Consider the following 13,036-nt stretch of genomic DNA (forward strand, 5'->3'; position numbering starts at 1 on the left):
TCCAGTCCCTACACCCCCTCCCTATCTCTGTAACCCCCTCCAGCCCCTACACCCCTCCCTATCTCTGTAATCCCCTCCAGCCCATACACCCCCTCCCTATCTCTGTAACCCCCTCCAGCCCCTACACCCCTCCCTATCTCTGTAACCCCCTCCAGCCCCTACACCCCTCCCTATCTCTGTAACGCCCTCCAGCCCCTACACCGTCTCCCTATCTCTGTCACCCCCTCCAGTCCCTACACCCCCTCCCTATCTCTGTAACCCCCTCCAGCCCCTACACCCCACTCTATCCCTGTCACCTTCTCCAGCCCCTCCATCCCTCCCTGTCTCTGTAATCCCCTCCAGCCCCTACACCCCACCCTATCCCTGTCACCTTCTCCAGCCCCTCCATCCCTCCCTATCTCTGTAACCCCCTCCAGCCCCTACATCCCTCTCTTTATTTCTCCCTGACTCAGTTTGCTGTGATGCATTCCCCTGTGTTACCTGTCTGATTTTGAAGCGTGTGGACGGTGCTATGTAGATGCAGCTTAGTGTTTGTTTTCATTGTAACCCTGTCAGTGCGATGTAAATGTGAAAAAAGCCAATCAGTGCCCAGATGTCATCGAGTCGCTACCCAATCCACACGGAGCCTTTCATAAGCAGCAGTCAGACAGCTGAAAGAACAGAGAGTGACATAACGTTCCAGTGAGTGCCTGCTCCCAGTTTACTCACTCACTCACTTACACTCAGATCCAGGCTCACACTCACTCACACACTCACACACAGAGCCAGGCTCACTCTCACACACACTCACTCACACACACAGAGCCAGGCTCACTCTCACACACACACACACACACTCACACACAGAGCCAGGCTCACTCTCACATACACTCACACACTCAGATCCAGGCTCACACTCACTCACTCACTCACACACACAGAACCAGGCTCACTCTCACACACACACTCACAGACACACACACACACACACACTCACAGACACACAGACACACACACAGACACACTCACACACTCACTCACTGAGATTGAATTCCTCATTAAACCTGGAGGAAGGAGTGTAGCAGCATCAAGAAGCTTTGTTGAACTCTGACAGGCCGAGGGGGTGGGAGCCAGGGACGGACGAGACAGACTTGTGACAAAGTCACTCTGAGCTCGGAGAACCTTCGAACACAAAGCATCTCCAGACTGTCAGCATTCTGTTTTGTGGAGGGACCAGGGGGATCTGTCTTGCAGCTTATCCCTGTCATCTCTCTCCTTCCCTCTCTGTTCCTGAAGGATCCTTTGCGGGAAAACCAGGAGAACGCAGGATTCCCAACAGTGTGACCGGGACACAGCAGCAGGAGATCAAACTGTTCCACAGTGAAATCCCAGGGACCAGTGACAGTAAGTGGCTGTTTCTCCTCACTGCCTGAACCTTGGGCTGTTTCACGGGTCTCTCGCTTTCTCTTTTATCACAGGTCTCTGCTCCCTCTCTTCTCTCACTTTCTGTTTCTCTCAGTCTCTCCTCCTCTGTCTATTACTCTGGATCTCTCACCCCTCTCTGTCTCACATTTCATTTCTTTTGATCTCAGTCTTTCAAATTCCATCGATCTGTCTCTCTCTGTCCATCTGTGTATCACTCTCTGATTCTCGCTCTCCATCTGCCTCTATCTTACTCTCTTTCCCTTACTCTGTCTCTTCCAATCTGTCTCCCACACACACACTCTCTCTCTCTCTCCCTTACACACCATCTCCCTCCCTTACACACCGTCTCTCTCTCTCCCTTACACACCGTCTCTCTCTCCCTCCCTTACACACCGTCTCTCTCTCTCTCTCCCTTACACAGCATCTCTCTCTCTCTCTCTCTCTGTCTCCTATGAATTTGGGAATCTAACTGTGGGACAGTTGCAGGCAGGTAGCATGGTCAACCAATGAGATCCTTGTGTGATGTAGTCACTGTGTTGATGGAAGAAACCCAGCTACCAACCGTGCACAGCAAGCTCCCAGACAGCAATGAGACTGTCACCAAATGACAGAAACCTCTGGAGGTCACAGACAGAACATACATGTCTCCTTCACTGCCCAGCAACAGCCTGTCTTTGGCTATTTAGGAGCAAGTGAGGACAGCAGATGCTGGAGATCAGAGTCGAGAGTGTGGTACTGGTAAAGCACAGCCAGCCAGACAGCATCCGAGGAGCAGGAGAATCAACGTTTCAGGCTTAAGCCCTTCCTCAGATGATGAAGAGCTCCCGATGGAGAGCTTATGCTCAAAACGTCGACTCTCCTTCTCCTGGGATACTGCCTGACTGGCTGTGCTTTTCCAGCACCACACTTTTTGACTTTGGCTATTTAGGATTTATGAGGTATGTTTGCTTACTCCTGATGTGGATCCCGGTTCAATAAGGTCAGCAGCAAGCATCAGTGAGTTCAAAAATATAAAAGTTTATCGGTGAAGGTACAACAGATGAAATTTATCTCACTGTCAGATTGACCATCTCCAGTCTCCTGTGAGACAGGCCCGCAGAGTCAGAGAGTCCTACAGCTCACAGACAGGCCCTTTGGCCCAGCTGGCCCATGCTGTCCAAAATGTCCGTCCACACTAACCCCATTTCCCTGCACTTGGCCCATATCCTTCTAATCCTTTCCTGTCCATGTATTTGTCCAAATGCCTTTTAAATGTTGGATTGTTTTGAAGCTTTGAAGTTGAAGTGAGGGTTTTTATAAAGTGAAGGGATTTCACAAGGTTGTGAGATCTCTCACAGTCGAATTTCTCACATGTTGGTCCTTGGGTGAATGTGAAGGTGGAGGGCAGTTCCTTTCTCTGTTGGAATCTCCCGTTGTCAAGACAATATATTAGTTCCCTTGTCTGGTTGAATTAATGGCAAAGGATTTGATCAATTTCTGGTGGAACAGTTTACAAGCAGCTGCTGGGTTTAGAAGGAGACAGAAAACATGGCTGTCTCTTCATGTGAGCTGTTTGCCAGTTCAAAGTCCTTTTACAAACAAAGAGATTGGGTTTGTGCTGATTCTAATATTCGGTATTGTGGTTGAACATCTTGTAGCTTTAAGATGGTCAGTGTTATTGTTTCTGAGTGACCCAGTCCATCTGATGATCATTGCCCTTTCTGATTGGTTTCAGGAAAAGGACATTGATAGACATCAGTCTGGAAAGTTCCTTTTGTGGCAAGGGAGGGATTTCCTTCCACCAAATAAGTCAGGTGACCCTTGACAGGCCATCTTTTCCAGCATTTTGTGTCCAGTTTTAATACAGAAAGTACTGACTAAAATCACATCATAAACTGGGACCTGGGACAGCATTGATATTGTGGGCTGAATGGTCCCTTTCTGAATGGGAAGATTCCTTGAGGATAGTGAGAGAGCTGATTTCTGGCATTGCTTTTTGTTAAATTGCATTTATGAACCACACCCGACCAATCTCTCACCCGCTGTCAAGTCTGGGAGGAAAGAGTCACTGAGAAAGATGATTCACTTCTTGGAGACGTAAAGGGACAGATTCCCAGGAAGATGAACATTTCATTTTGAACACAATGAGAAACAGGAGCAGGAATTGGCCATTCGGCCCATTGGACATGCCCAACATTCAATAATCTCTGATTGGCTGATCTGATAGTGACCTCATTTCCCTTCTGTCCCTTCCCCTTTTACTCTCCCTGTAACCCTTGACCCCTTGTTGATGAAAACTGTCTAACTCGGCCTGTGAACCTCTTGAGTGTCCCAGCCTGCACTGATCCCTGGGGAAGAGAATTCCACGGAATTCCCTTTGCCAGATGTTGTTGCCATGAGCTGTGTGAGTGAGCTCCCTGCCTGGACGTTCCAGATGTGTTTACTGAGTGGGATAAGACCATAAGACATAGGAGTGGAAGTAAGGCCATTCGGCCCATCAAGTCCACTCCGCCATTCAATCATGGCTGATGAGCATTTCAACTCCATTTACCCGTAGCCCTTAATTCCTTGTAATAATGATGTTTCCCTCAATACCCAGCCTCACCTGGTGCCTGGAAATGGGAATCAATCCAACAGGAATCCTTATTCCCCGGCTGTTGTTGCAGCCAGAGAGAGAGACTGCTGCAGGAGAAGGTCCACAATTGCTGGTTATCCCAGCGCTGTGTCGGAGGCTGAAGAAATGAAAGGTTCCTGTGTAACGCTCAGGCAGGGAGCCTGTCTCTCCTTCCACAGCCAATGTTTCTGTTCAGTGATTGTGGCTGTGTCTCTCCCTCTCCTGGGAAATCTCACAGTCACTGTCTGACCTCTACACACTCTCCTCTTGTCAGTCTCCTGACTGAGCCCTGAAAGGACGGTGAGAATTGAATGTCCCCAGGCTCTCTCTCAGATTCACGCTGAGAGGATGTTTCCCCTCATGGGGTCTCTCAGACCAGAGGGGCACAGTCTCAGAATAAAGGGGCACCAATTTCAGACTGAGATGAGGGGGAACGTTCCTCTCTCAGAGGGAAGTGAGTCTTTGGAACTCCGTAACACAGGGAGCTGTGGGGGGAGAGTCCTTGTGGATATTTAAGGCTGAAAGATTCTTGATTATTTTGGGGCATCTCGGGTTATGGGGAAAAGGGAGGAAAGTTGATGTGAGGAATGTTGGATCAGCCAATCATCCTATTGAATGGCGGAACAGGGCTCGAGGGGCTGAATGGCCTACTTCTGGTCCTTTTTCTGACGGTCCATTGGTCTGATGTTTACTGGGTGTTTGCTGTCTCAGTGATGGATGGGGGGAGAAAGACAGTTCTGGGGACGTGTTCACTGATCTCCAGGGAATCATTCTCCCCCATTCCAAACTATGGGAAACGACTGAGACTGTCCCAGCCTCAAACCATCACCTTGTGAAATTCCCCACGGAGGGCTGCATTGGATTAATTTCCTCTTTCCCACCCGCCTCCTGCCATTTCAGCAAAGCCACTGGAAAAGTACAAGACCACTCTGCCCTTTGAACCTGTTCCATATTTTAATCAGATTCCAATTGGCCTTTCCTTCCATTTCCCGTCCTTCGTTCCAAATGCCTTGGTCCCCAGAAACATTGATCAGTGTCAGCCTGAAATGCTCCCAGTGACCTTTCAGGGAGAGGGAGAGAGAGGGAGGGAGAGGGAGGGAGAGAGGGAGAGAGGGGGAGGGAGGGAGAGAGAGGGAGGGAGGGAGGGAGAGAGAGGGAGGGAGAGAGAGGGAGGGAGAGAGAGGGAGGGAGAGAGGGGGGGGGAGGGGGGGAGAGAGAGGGAGAGGGAGCCAGATTTCCGAGGCTCTTTGTGAATTGGCCTGCTTCCTGATATCCTTCTGAATGGCCTCACCCTCATCTCAACCACCTGCAGCTGCTGTCCCCAATGACCATGTCCCCAAGGCCCTGTGCTTCCCCAGCCTCTGGCCCACTCTCATTGGGAGGGAATGGGGGTTTACGCTGTCTCGGGATGTGCTGTAACACAACACATGGGGAGCAGGATTGAGAGAACAATTTACCGACAGCTCAGTCTCAATGCAGTGGGATCTCCCTCAGGCAGACAGAGAGAGCACCTTGAACTGGGGGAGGAGGTGTCAGCTCCAAACCTGCTGAGAAATGTCTGCAGCTCCCTGGCTATCAAAGGGTCCAAATATGGAGGCCTTTCGCTCCATCACAGGTGTACTGGTGCTACCTCTTTATTGAAAGGTGACTGTCCATTTCCTGTCCTTCTCTGGATCCTTTCAAGTTCGTCATTTTTAAAGATGTTATCTTTGGCACAGAATGATCCCATAGTGACACACTGGGGAAGTATTTGAATCTATCGCTGACTGAGGGAGGAGTGTTGGCTAGGGCATCATTTCAAATCCCTACCTCGGCTCAAACACTCCCATTGGATGGTGGACAGAACATCATCTGACTGCCTGCTCCAGAGGACAGGCGATCCCAGAATGATCCCGGTTTGTGATGTGCTTTGAGCTCACCAGTTCCTGTCCTGTCGGGGACAGTGTGAGTGTGACCCAGAAAAGCTCACGGGGTCCTGTCTATGAGGGTCTCTTACTGCCTGTCTCCAATCCCATCCAGAGGACAGGACAGAGGGTACCAGTTCGCAATGCCCCACTCCCACGACACTGTGTAAATCCAAACGGCCAGCCAACAGGGAGCAGGAACATCACCATCACACCTTTGCACACAGTGACCTTCCAGTCAGTCTGACTCTGTCCCTGGTAAATCCTGTCAGCCTCTTCATTACATGGGGCTGTTCAAACAGACACCAGACAATGAGCACAAAGGGCCACTCCTGCTGCTGTTATTACAGAGAATGTTACCGGAATACGAGGAGAGAGCTCCCGGAGACATCACTGATTGATTTCCTAACTGACTGGGATCAGACTCTGCAATAAGGGGAATGCCCTGTTTCAATGCAGCACTCCCTCAGCACTGGCCCTCTGACATTGCGGCACTCCCTCAGCACTGATCCTCTGACATTGCGGCACTCCCTCAGTACTGACCCTCTGACAGAGCGGCACTCCCTCAGCACTGACCCTCTGACAGCGCAGCACTCCCTCAGCACTGACCCTCTGACAGTGCGGCACTCCCTCAGCACTGACCCTCTGACAGTGCGGTGCTCCCTCAGTACTGACCCTCTGACAGTGCAGCACTCCCTCAGTACTGACCCTCTGACAGTGTGACACTCCCTCAGTACTGACCCTCTGACAGTGCGGCACTCCCTCATTACTGACCCTCTGACAGTGCAGCACTCCGTCAGTAGTGACCCTCTGACAGTGCAGCACTCCCTCAGCACTGACCCTTTGACAGTGCGGCATTCCCTCAGTACTGACCCTCTGACACTGCAGCACTCCCTGACTAATGACCCTCTGACAGTGCAACACTCCCTCAACACTGACGCTCCGACGGTGCACCGCGCCCTCAGCACTGACCCTCTGACAGTGCAGCACTACCTCAGTACTGACTCTCCGACTGTGTGACACTCCCTCAGCACTGACACTCCGACAGTATACCGCTCCCTCAGCACTGACCCACCGACAGTGCGGCACTCCCTCAGTACTGACCCTCTGACAGTGCGGCACACCCTCAGCACTGACTCTCCGACAGTGTGACACTCCCTCAGCACTGACACTCCGACAGTACACCGCTCCCTCAGCAGTGACCCTCTGACAGTGCAGCACTCCCTCAGTACTGACCCTCTGACAGTGCAGCACTCCCTCAGCACTGACCCTCTGACAGAGCGGCACTCCCTCATCACTGTCCCTCTGACAGTGCAGCACTCCCTCAGTTCTGACACTCTGACAGAGTGACCCTACCTCAGCACTGACCCTGTGACAGTGCAGCACGCCCTCAGCACTGACCCTCTGACAGTGCAGCACTCCCTCAGCACTGACCCTCTGACAGAGTGACTCTCCCTCAGCACTGACCCTGTGACAGTGTGGCACTCCCTCAGCACTGACCCTCTGATAGTGCAGCACTCCCTCAGTACTGACCCTCTGACAGAGCGGCACTCCCTCAGCACTGACCCTGTGACAGTGTGGCACTCCCTCAGCACTGACCCTCTGATAGTGCAGCACTCCCTCAGTACTGACCCTCTGACAGAGCGGCACTCCCTCAGCACTGACCCTCTGACAGTGCAGCAGTCCCTCAGCACTGACCCTCTGACAGTGCAGCAGTCCCTCAGCACTGACCCTCTGACAGTGCAGCACTCCCTCAGCACTGACCCTCTGACAGTGCAGCACTCCCTCAGCACTGACCCTCTGACAGTGCAGCACTCCCTCAGCACTGACCCTCTGACAGTGCAGCACTCCCTCAGCACTGACCCTCTGACAGTGCAGCACTCCCTCCGCACTGACCCTCTGACTGAGCGGCAGTCCCTCAATATTGCATTGGCAATGTTATCCTGGATGTGAAACATCTGACTCTGGAGTGGTTTTAAATCAATAACCTGCCAGCTTTGAGGCGAGTCCACTACCCACTGGGCCACACCTGGTGATGTTCAGTGATTGATTGGATGACTGTGTTCAGAGACTCTGTTCCTTGTGATGAACCAGTCTGTGTGTCTGTCTGTTACAGAAATGGTCTGGATGTTAAAAGGGGGGTTGATGTCCTGAAAGCAGCTGCAATTCGCAGGAAGAGCCCAGTGACTGGGAGGTAGAGAGACAGTGAGAGCTGAACTGACCCGTCCAGCCACACACACTCGGCTTGAGAGAATGTGGTCAGCCCCCAGTGACAGAGGAGTTGGCTTTTTCCTCATTGGAAACAATCTGGGTTTTGGCAACATTGGCTCCACAGGTTAATGCAATGATTGAAACTTTAATTTAGGTTAATTAGGGTGAGGGAGCTCTGTGTCACAGGATGTACTTTATCTTTTGGTTCGATACGAGGGAAATGAGCCAGGACTTGAAGGGAAGTAGAAATCGATGAGGAACATTGAGTGATTATGGGCTGATGTGGGCCATTGCAGATTGTGGCAGTGATTTATATCAGAGGGAAACTCTTCGGTCAGTGCCACAGCCCACCATCACTTTAGCTGAAGATTGCTCCGTCTCTCTCTCTCTCTCTCTCTTTTTCAGTTTCTCTCTCTCTCTTTCTAAAATGAAAGGAGGGATGTGAACCTCTTTTGAAATGACAACGTAGATCTCAGCTGGAGTATTCTGTTTAATTCACAGAAACTAAAGTGTTCTGCATTGAGGAGTTAGGATGGAGAAAATCAGGAGGAAGTGTTTGCAGGAGCAGGAGGGTGAGTGATTGTAGGGAGGCAGATCAAAGAGAATCAGTGAGAGAGCCCGTGGGAAAGTCAGGACCATCTGAATGGAGTTCTTTCAAAGGGTTAGCAGAGGCCCAGTGGGCTGACTGGCCTCCTGCTGGGCCATGTGATTGTATGAGTCACTGCTCACTGCTCTCCAATCAATCAATAACCAAGTTCTTCTTCCTCATTGTCCCACTCATCAGTCTTTGTGTCATCTCCAGGTGAGGAGGGTGAGTTCAGGGAGGGGAGGAGAGACACAGGCCCAGGCTGTGTTGCACTGACATTGATCGAGCAGCTGTCAGAATGATCCGTGTGGGGTGATCTTTATCACTGCTGTTGCTGCTGGCTCCCTCTTACTGATCCTTACAGAAACACACAAACAACATTGCAGCTTCAGTCGTCACTCTCTGAGCTACACTGACCTCACCCTGAGCAGGGAATTGAAGAATGTGCTGAGAGGGGCCAGGAGGAGAATGGTGTGCAGCAGAAACCCCAGCATGGAGCAGATGGGCTGAATGGCCTGTTTCTGTGCTGGAAATTGTTTGTGAAAAGCCAGCCTTGGAAACAGCCCGATTTCCATTTGCTGGTTCAGAAGCGGATCACCTTCATTAACAATTAAGCAGCATCTCCCAGGAATAATGATCAGGATGAAATAATTACAGGAATTCGATGAGGGGATAATTGTAGTTTATGGATTACAGTCTGATCAATAAAATGCTCAGAAAACAGATTCTGCTCCTTTCGACATTATTGCATAAATTAGTCAACTTCACCCTGCAGGACTCGGAGTGAAGCTCAGGTGGGAATTTCCTGAAGCTGTTGGTATTCAGTTCTGGAATTTTATCCAATCAGGCTTAAGTATTATTTGATTGCATTTGTTTCATTCTTTAACTCTCATTAACAATAAAATATTCGGGTATTTTTCCTGATGTCATTCCCCAGTCTCTGTCATCCCAAACTCCCCCATTTCCCGTTGGCAGCCGTCCAGGAGCAGGTTTCCTGGTCAGGGACCAGTCAGACAGAGAGAGTTTGTGCCAATTTGTTCCATTTCATTCATTCCTTCTCAGTCTGTGAACATCACTGGCCGTCCCTAATAGCCCCTGAGGGATGGTGGGGAGCTGCCTTCTTGACCCACTGCTGTCCATGTGCTGTAGATACAACCACAATGTCCTGAGGGAGGGAATTCCAGGATATCACATCACCACGTGTTCATCAGCAACTTCACCCCCTCTGCCTCACTCACAGGCTCCTCACATCAAAGTTAACACCATCCAGCAATGCCCTTGTACATGAACCTGATGAGGTTCACTCTGCCTTCCAGACATCTTTGGCTCTTACCCCTTCCTGTATCGCCAGTCTCAATCTCATTCCCCCCCTCCCCTCCCTGACCCCATTAACATCAACACAACACCGTGTGACCGTGGGGAATGTAGTCAGAGATTCTCCAGGAGGGCTGGGCTGGGGGGGGTGTCAGCCCAGAGACTTCAGGGGGTATTTACTGAAATGTGAAAGGGCACGTAAATTCAAAAGCTGTCCCATGAATGGATTGGGGGGGAGGGAGAGTTGAGGAAGGGGTGAAGGAGTGAGAATAGGGGAGGTGAGAGGGAGGAGGAGAGGAGGGGCTGTGAGGAGAGGTTGGGAGGAGAGGGGAGAGGCAGTGTTGAGGGAGGTTGGGAAGTGGGAGAGGTAAGGAGAGGGAAGGGGAGAAGAAGGGGAAAGGTGAGGGGGTGTGTTGAGGGAGGTTGGTAAAGGGGGAGATGAGAGGGGAATGCAAGGAGAGATGGGAGGGACCCTGGGGAGTGTCTGGACTGTGCGCTGACCAAAGCAGGAGTGTGTGAGGACTGGAAGGAAATCTTGTTGCGGGGTTGTTATTAGGAGGGATGTGGGAGGACCTCAGGAGTGGCGGGTTAGTCACCAGGGAGCCGCTGTCACGGTGAGGTTGGAAGCTGATGGCCTTTTATTGATGTTTCTGTCACTGGGCAGCAAGACAAGATCCTCTCTGCTCTTTACACTCTCCAGCCGGACACAGTGCACACATTCCAGGGAAGATCGAGTTACATTCTGGGAATGTGCAGCTTGTTATTCTCTCACTGCCCTTTGGGACAGATTGTAAATCAGGTCCATCTATCATTCCCAGTGAAAATCAGCAAAGTGCCCTGGGCACAGGGTAAAACGGAGGGAGTGAGAATCTCTGGATCAGGGAGAAGGACATTTGAAAATATTCCTTCAGTCTCGAGCACAGTCTTCCTTGGAAATGTCAGGGTGAGGATGAGAATGGGAAATGTTTCGAAATTCAAATGGAAATGATTCCAACTCATTCAAATTTGAAGAGCTGACATGAGATACAGGGATAAATAATTACTGTCTCAGCACTGACCCTCTGACAGTGCAGCACTCCCTCAGTACTGACCCTCTGACAGTGCGGCACTCCCTCAGTACTGACTCTCTGAGAGTGCGGTACTCCCTCAGCACTGACCCTCTGACTGTGCGGCACTCCCTCAGCACTGACCCTCTGACAGTGCGGCACTCCCTCAGCACTGACCCTGTGACATGCGGCACTCCCTCAGTACTGACCCTCTGAGAGTGCGGCACTCCCTCAGCACTGACCCTGTGACAGTACAGCACTCCCTCATCACTGACCCTCTGACAGTGCGGCACTCCCTCAGTACTGACCCCCTGACAGTGTGGCACTCCCTCAGCACTGACCCTCTGACAGTGCAGCACTCCCTCAGCACTGACCCTCTGACAGTGCGGCACTCCCGCAGCACTGACCCTCTGACAGTGCGGCGCTGCCTCAGTACTGACCCTCTGACAGTGCGGCGCTGCCTCAATACTGACCCTCTGACAGTGCAGCACTCCCTCAGCACTGACCCGCTGACAGTGCGGCACTCCCTCAGTACGTACCCCCTGACATTGCGGCACTCCCTCAGTACTGACCCCCTGACAGTGCGGCACTCCGTCAGTACTGACCCTCTGACAGTGTGGCACTCCCTCAATACTGACCCTCTGACAGTGCGGCACTCCTTCAGCACTGACCCCCTGACAGTGCAGCACTCCCTCAGCACTGACCCTCTGACAGTGCGGCACTCCCACAGTAATGACCCCCTGACAGTGCGGCACTCCCTCAGTACTGACACTCTGACAGTGCAGCACTACCTCAGCACTGACTCTCCGACAGTGCAGCACTCCCTCAGCACTGACCCTCTGACTGTGCATCACTCCCTCAGCACTGACCCTCTGACAGTGCAGCACTCCCTCAGCACTAATCCTCCGACAGTGCAGCACTCCCTCAGTACTGACAACCTGACAGTGCGGCACTCCCTCAGGACTGACCCTCTGACAGTGCGGCACTCCCTCAGCACTGACCCTCTGACAGTGCGGCATTCCCTCAGCACTGACCCCCTGACAGTGTGGCACTCCCTCAGCACTGACCCTCTGACAGTGCAGCACTACCTCAGCACTGACTCTCCGACAGTGCAGCACTCCCTCAGCACTGACCCTCTGACTGTGCATCACTCCCTCAGCACTGACCCTCTGACTGTGCATCACTCCCTCAGCACTGACCCTCTGACAGTGCAGCACTCCCTCAGCACTAATCCTCCGACAGTGCAGCACTCCCTCAGTACTGACCCTGTGACATGCGGCACTCCCTCAGTACTGACCCTCTGAGAGTGCGGCACTCCCTCAGCACTGACCCTGTGACAGTACAGCACTCCCTCATCACTGACCCTCTGACAGTGCGGCACTCCCTCAGTACTGACCCCCTGACAGTGTGGCACTCCCTCAGCACTGACCCTCTGACAGTGCAGCACTCCCTCAGCACTGACCCTCTGACAGTGCGGCACTCCCGCAGCACTGACCCTCTGACAGTGCGGCGCTGCCTCAGTACTGACCCTCTGACAGTGCGGCGCTGCCTCAATACTGACCCTCTGACAGTGCAGCACTCCCTCAGCACTGACCCGCTGACAGTGCGGCACTCCCTCAGTACGTACCCCCTGACATTGCGGCACTCCCTCAGTACTGACCCCCTGACAGTGCGGCACTCCGTCAGTACTGACCCTCTGACAGTGTGGCACTCCCTCAATACTGACCCTCTGACAGTGCGGCACTCCTTCAGCACTGACCCCCTGACAGTGCAGCACTCCCTCAGCACTGACCCTCTGACAGTGCGGCACTCCCACAGTAATGACCCCCTGACAGTGCGGCACTCCCTCAGTACTGACACTCTGACAGTGCAGCACTACCTCAGCACTGACTCTCCGACAGTGCAGCACTCCCTCAGCACTGACCCTCTGACTGTGCATCACTCCCTCAGCACTGACCCTCTGACAGTGCAGCACTCC

The 13,036-nt window shown here is 52.3% G+C and overlaps 1 protein-coding gene across 3 annotated transcripts in view; it reads left to right on the plus strand.

The window, feature by feature from the left end:
* Window positions 1-770: 770 nt before the first annotated feature.
* The window catches only part of LOC148149074 (netrin-G1-like), a 170,471-nt gene continuing 158,205 nt past the window's right edge, over window positions 771-13,036 (plus strand). For all 3 annotated transcript variants that reach the window (XM_087990337.1, XM_087990338.1, XM_087990336.1), the window contains exon 1: window positions 771-1,383. The gene's annotated coding sequence lies outside the window, so the exon portion shown is untranslated. The remainder of the gene's footprint in view (window positions 1,384-13,036) is intronic.

The sequence above is a fragment of the Chiloscyllium plagiosum genome, unplaced genomic scaffold (genome assembly GCF_037043375.1).
Source record: "Chiloscyllium plagiosum isolate Xiang-an unplaced genomic scaffold, Cpla_swu_hap1 HiC_scaffold_9, whole genome shotgun sequence".
Lineage (NCBI taxonomy): Eukaryota > Metazoa > Chordata > Chondrichthyes > Orectolobiformes > Hemiscylliidae > Chiloscyllium > Chiloscyllium plagiosum.